Source organism: Dendrobium catenatum, unplaced genomic scaffold, assembly GCF_001605985.2.
Source record: "Dendrobium catenatum unplaced genomic scaffold, ASM160598v2 fragScaff_scaffold_188, whole genome shotgun sequence".
Classification (NCBI taxonomy): domain Eukaryota; kingdom Viridiplantae; phylum Streptophyta; class Magnoliopsida; order Asparagales; family Orchidaceae; genus Dendrobium; species Dendrobium catenatum.
In genome coordinates, this window is record NW_021318650.1 from 266,233 (window position 1) to 272,688 (window position 6,456).

At 32.5% G+C, this 6,456-nt stretch overlaps 1 non-coding gene across 1 annotated transcript; it reads right to left on the reverse strand.

Moving 5' to 3' along the window:
• Positions 1–2,310: 2,310 nt before the first annotated feature.
• On the reverse strand, positions 2,311–2,466 carry LOC114579152. The gene has a single exon (XR_003700000.1). It is a non-coding gene; the product is annotated as a U1 spliceosomal RNA (small nuclear RNA).
• Between the last annotated feature and the right edge of the window lie 3,990 nt (positions 2,467–6,456).

Below are 6,456 nucleotides of genomic sequence, written 5' to 3' on the forward strand. Positions count from 1 at the left end.
TGGTTCAAATCTTATGAAATTTTCTCCTTTTTATGAGATATTTCTACACAACATCAACTAAAAATAACATATTTATTAATTTTTAAAATAATAAAATACTATATAATTTATACTTAATAACTACCCCTCACTTGGTGCTGACATGTGTGAGTTTAGTGTATCAGTAGAAAAGTATATATGTATGCCTTGCTCATGGAAAAGTAAATATGGGTACTTTAGGTGATAAATCCATAGATCCTAAGAGCTTAACGTATATATAGGCAAAATTATCTGCATGCTAAGAAAGGTAAGAAGTTCTAGTTTATAAATAATTAATAATCACATCAACAATCAATCATCACAAGGTATATAAAAGAATAGTCCTTTTGGAAAAATGCCACTTATATATAAAGACTGGGGTCTATAATAAAGAAATGGAAGCATACATACTAATTAGCTTGAAAATCTACACCTATAATTTCTTAGGTCATATACAGAATGAGGTTATTTATTGTCTTCGGGCCTTTAGGCTCTCTAGGGTAGGATCCTCCTACTAAACAACTTTCAAAAGAAATCATCTTCAGACTAAAGATTCATTATTTTGGATTCCTTTTACTTTGGATAGACATCCTCATTTTGTGCTTTCATAACTCATTTATATTTTCATATGCACTTTCATTATTGTCCATTATGGTTTATGATGGGGATTTTAGTTTTCCTTGATTAAGCATTTTAATATGAACCACATATAATTTATTTAATATTTATCATGATTTAATTATGATTTATTAAAATTGTTGCAAATTCAATTTAATGGATTATGTTTTGAGGATTAGCAAACACTCTTGCTTCTTTTCGACTGCCTTTTACTACTGACATTTTCAACATTCAAAGATCGGACGGAAATTGGAACCAGCTCAAGACTGGGTAGATTAGGGTTGAGTCAGTATGTAATTTTCTTTTTTTTTTTCCTTTCTTAAGTCAATTGCAAATGTTTGAACTGGCTGATGTTAAGTAACCCTACACACACACACTTGAGAGATTTAGAATTTATGTTTTAACTAACATCGTCCTGGATGATATTTATACAAATCTGGACAATTGAGTTCAAAACAGAAACTCTAAACAAGGTTTCTTAATTAAGGCAGCTGTCATTAACAGATCGGCCCGGATGATACTTATATCATCTAGGACGATAGGCTCAAAACATAAAGAAATAGCCGCCATAATCAATTTAGGTATTATGTATTTTTGAAAATCGGCCAGGACGATCTTGGATAGGCCTAAACGATATTGCATAATTATGCCTAAATTGATTCGGCAATCAAGGAAATAATTAAGGATGATTGATACGATCACATCATCCTGGATGATCGCAAGACCGGCCAGGACAATTTATTCAAAAACCCTTAATTGCTCCTGGAAGAAAACAATCGGCCAGACCAAATTTCGGGCGGTGTTCTGGCCGATCTGAATCGGACAGCTTGAATTCCGGGCGATGCTCTGGACGATTTTCCTCTGATTTGAACTGATCTTCCAGGACGATCGTGAGATCGGCCTGGATGATCAAGCCAATTTTTAATCGTCCAGTTCATTTTCAGAGCGATGTTCTGCCAATCGTCTGTGATTTGAATTGATCATACAGGACGATAGGATTATCATCCTGGATGATAAAGTCGGCAACTTGCATTTAATGAGCTCCTTTGAAGCTCTTCTATTTAAAAGCTATTGTTCAACATTTTTTAACATCCTTGGCTGCTGTCTTGAACTTAGAAAACTTAAAAGAGAGAGAGAGAGAGAGAGAGAGAGGATCTTGTGAGGGGGAGCTTTTGAGGGAGTTCACAAGGGTTGCTCCAAGCATTGTTCCACTTCTTCTTCCACTAGAGTCTCTTGTTCTTGAAAGGGTTAGTAGAGGTAAGCTTCAGCGATTGATCGAGGTTCTCTGCCTGCTTTAGGAGGAAGCAAAAGGAGTGGGGTTCTCTACCTTGCCGGGGTGCCAAAAAGGAGGTTTTTATAAGGGCTTCTCCTCCTAGCTGTGGGGGCTAAAGGAGAGTCACGTTGGTAGTGCAATACTCAGAGAGCTCCTCCGGGGAGTGGACGTAGGTCAAGTTAACCGAACCACTATAAACCCTTGTGTTCTTTTTACTTCATCCGCACTTTAATTTTCTGCACTTGCTTTTCTATGGTGACTTTGATTTGTGATATTTGTTCTTTTGTTTAAAGAATTTTTTAAAATACCAATTCCCCCCCCCCCCCTCTTGATTAGCCTCGGGACTAGTTCATAGGGCCTAAACTCCCTAACGAACTTTCAAAAATCTCTATTTTTAAAAGATAGTGGTTGCGCATATGCAAACCCCCCTAACACAAATTATGATGTTCACTCTACCAATTAGGCCAATGGTAGACTAACTCCTCTTCAAAGTGTAATAATGATCGCTAATCTAAACCACATACATTATTAATTATTGATTCTATATAGGTTATTAAACTTGTGCAATTGTTTCAAGGCTAGCCAAGAGGGGGGGTGAATTGATAATTTAAATTTTTTTGGATATTTTAATAGAAAATTTGACTTAACAAATTTCCAAATTTGATTATCTTTTTGAAATAAGCTTTTCAATCACAATAATAAAATTGCATAAAATAAAATGTAGAATATAATTGACATAAAGATTTATAGTGGTTCAGTCAAACATGACCTATATCTACTCCATGAAGACTCCCTCTTTAGGTATTGCACTATTACCAAAGTGACTCTCATTTTCCCCCACAGCAAGGCGGAGAATCCTTTACAATTCCTCTCTTCCATGAGTCCCCAGTGAAGAAAAGAACCATCATCTTTTCACACTCTCCAAGTGTCGGCAGAGAATCATCATCCTTTCACACCCTATAAGTGTCGTCAAAGAACCGTCATCCTTTCACACCTTCCAAGAGTTGGCAGAGAACCATTATCTGTTCACACCCTCCAAGTGTCGGTAGAGAACCGTCGTCTGTTCAAACTCTCCAAGTGTCGGCATATAACCAGATCTTCTTCAAAGATCTTCTCTTGAGCAATTAGAAAGAAGAAAGGAAGAGTAATATCCAAAAACCAAAAGAGATTCTTATCTTTAAGTAACCTTGTGATCCCTTCACACTCCACTTGCAAGAACTCTCTCTCAAACACTCTCCCACAATCACTCTTTCACTTACCCTTGAAAAATCATGAAGAGCAAAACTTTTCATGTTAGTTTTTAATGACCTTTTATATGAAAGATAGAAAAAATTTTCTAGAAAATTAAAATTTTCCATTTTGAGTGTATACAATCATATAATATGATCGTATTTTCATACATATGAATAGTTCAAAAACTGTTACATATGAACCTTTATGAATCTATACAAAATATTTTTGTACATGATAATTATCCAGTACGAACCAAGTTCATACTGTACGAATAGTTAGAAAATTTTTCAACTTCATCTGGATGTAAAAGTACCCCACATTTTCATACTCTGTACATCATCTGTAAGAACATGATATCGTACAGTACGAACAGTATATCATATAGTATGATCTGTTTAAAAAAATTAGCATTCATCTAAATGAAAAGGGACCCTTCAAACTCATACTCTAGATGTCATCTATACGAACAGGATCTTGTCTAGTATGATTAGTTCATAAAACTTTGGAATTCATTGGGATGAAAAGAGAGCCATCCATTTTATACTCTGGACATCATCTGTAAGAATAAGATATCATATAGTATGATACATTCAGAAAAATTTTGAATTTATCGGGACAAAAAGGAACCCTTCTAATTCATACTCTGGACGTCGTCGGTACGAAGGAAGCCTCGTACAGTATGATAATTACTTAGAAAATTTTTCTTCCTGCAGTTTGTTTGACTGCTAATAGGGAAAATAATTAAATAAATCATCCCGTATGAAATGACTTCATACAATACAATTAGTTTAAAAAGTTACATATTTTAAACACTCCTCCAGTGTATGTGTTCCCAGTTACTCAATTACAATCACACTCTCTCAGACTCAACAAAATTAAAATACAAACTCCATTTATAATGATCCCTAATCTAATCTGACTTGAAGTCTTCAACAATCTGGAGTATAATTTCCCTTAACTGTTGGTACACACAAATAACAAAAACAGTATATCCAAAATATGTTAGGAGAAACAGTGAATAAAATAATAATATTTGGAATCATCAAAAACATATATGTTGCAAGAATATCAGTAATAAGAAAACAAGGTTGCAATAATCTCAACAATTTCCACCTTTTTTATGATGACAAAACAATTATTGTTTGAGTTAAAATATATATCCTAAATTTCTCCATAGCCCCCCTAAAAGAATGAATATGTGAATATAAAGAGTTTCTATGAAGAGCACACCAAAAAAAACTTTTTTTAACATATTAACTTAAACAACAAAATCCAAAAACCCAAACACAAATAATGCAAACACGAAACACAAAACATAAAAATCAAACACAAACAAACACAAACAACACACAACACAAATAATATTATTACTCCCCTTTTTGACAATAATAAAAAGAGAAGTAGAACTTGAAGAGAAAGGAGTCAAACAAAAAATCAAAAGAAATGACTGTGAAAATTTCTTTAAACCAATTGTAATTACAATATTAATTCCATACTAAAATAGAAAAAATCAAAATTTAAAATTAAAGAACAACTAAGGAAAGAAAAGTTAATCAAAAATAAATTCACTCTAGACAAACTTAAACAAGGATGATTATTGCAAAAACGACGAAATGAAGATTTTTGAATTTCAAATTAAATATTGAGTATAATTATTAATTAAATAGATTTGAAGCAGAGATAAAATGATAAAGGAAAGAACTTAATAAAACTTTCCATTTGGTGACTTTACACATCTTTTCTTTGAATGACAAACTTTGCGTATCTATTTTTTTGTGGCACATCTTGTGCACCTTTTCAATTTGTGAACCATTACATTTTTCATTTTATTTTTGCATACATTGTGCATTTTATTTTGATTTGCTTTTTAAGTCTTTCCAAAAACAGTTAGCTAAAATCAAATGTCACTAATAACCAAAAATAAACATATTGAAAAAGAAAATAAAAAATAGTAAGATATCAAAATTATAATAATTATGTTCTAATTATATTTGCCTTAAAAACATGAAATTGATTTCTTTATCCAAATTCAGTTAAAATTTAATTTAAATTTTTTAAAAGATAGGATTTTCGTATTGAAATTAATTTGAAAAGCAAAATAATTTAAATCTAATTTTAATGATCAATTTCAAAATATTTCTTGTATAGGAATACTATCATTTCAAAAACTAAGAATAAAAGCAACATCATAAAACATGATATTTTTATTAATATCAATTAAAAAATCAGATGCATCAAAGTCTATTGATACCAATAAACATAACATTTGAATATCATAACATCAACATAAGCCTAAACCAAAATAAGTACTACTGAAAGCAATAAACAAAGACATCATCACATCATAAGCAAAGGTCTGATACAAACAACATCAGGAAGTACAATTAAAAGTCAGAGGGGCCCTGGTCTGGAGGAGGAGGCTGGTTGAAGATTGAGGAATATCTATTCATCATATCTATATTCATGTTCACCAAGTCAAACTAACCTCAGATCCACTCAATATCTTCTTGATATCTTGCATCATGTTGGTTTAGATGAGTCTGAATTTGATTAAAATGTTGATCAAAATGAGTCTGTAACTGATCAAATTGCTGGACCATCTCCTGAAAGTAATTCTGATTAGGTCCTTGAGCAGGTACAAGTGCTCCCCCTTCTCCCTTAGTATCCTCACTAGAACTCTCATTTCTCCCAAAAAGAGATCGAAAAGAGGCATCAATGAAGAAGATTAGCATTTCAGTGGGAGGATCTAGATGAATTATGTTGTACTTGTTTTCCAAAATGTAGGTCATTAAGTTCCTAGAGCAATATTTTTCTTTCTCTTATGATGAGGAAGCCCAATTTTAGAATGCTTATAAATTTAATCTAAGATGAGTTGGGCCTCATCAATAGGTTATCCAGTTAAGATCAAATAGGTATCATTGGATAGAAGAGGAGTCATATTTATACAATTACCAGCCTTATGACTGATAGAAGTTCATAAGATATGCTGGATGACCCTGGCAATTTGATTCAAAGTGTATACTCTAGTTAAGAGATAGACTTGAGTTACACATCTAAGAGTTTTATTTATCTCAGACCATTCATAATTTGATTTAGAGGTTAAAGTGTGCACTCTAGTCCCATGAGTCCTTAAATGAAGAAAAGTTACTAGATCTTCCTTAGTAATTTCTACATGTGATTTTTTGATAAATGATGTTATCCTACTCTCATCCTCATTGAACCTCATATTTTTTAGGAAATAGTGAAAAGTCTCTCTGTGGTAAGCGTAGATCAGAGTTAAAATGAAAGAGAATTAGGTTGAGACAAAGAGAGGT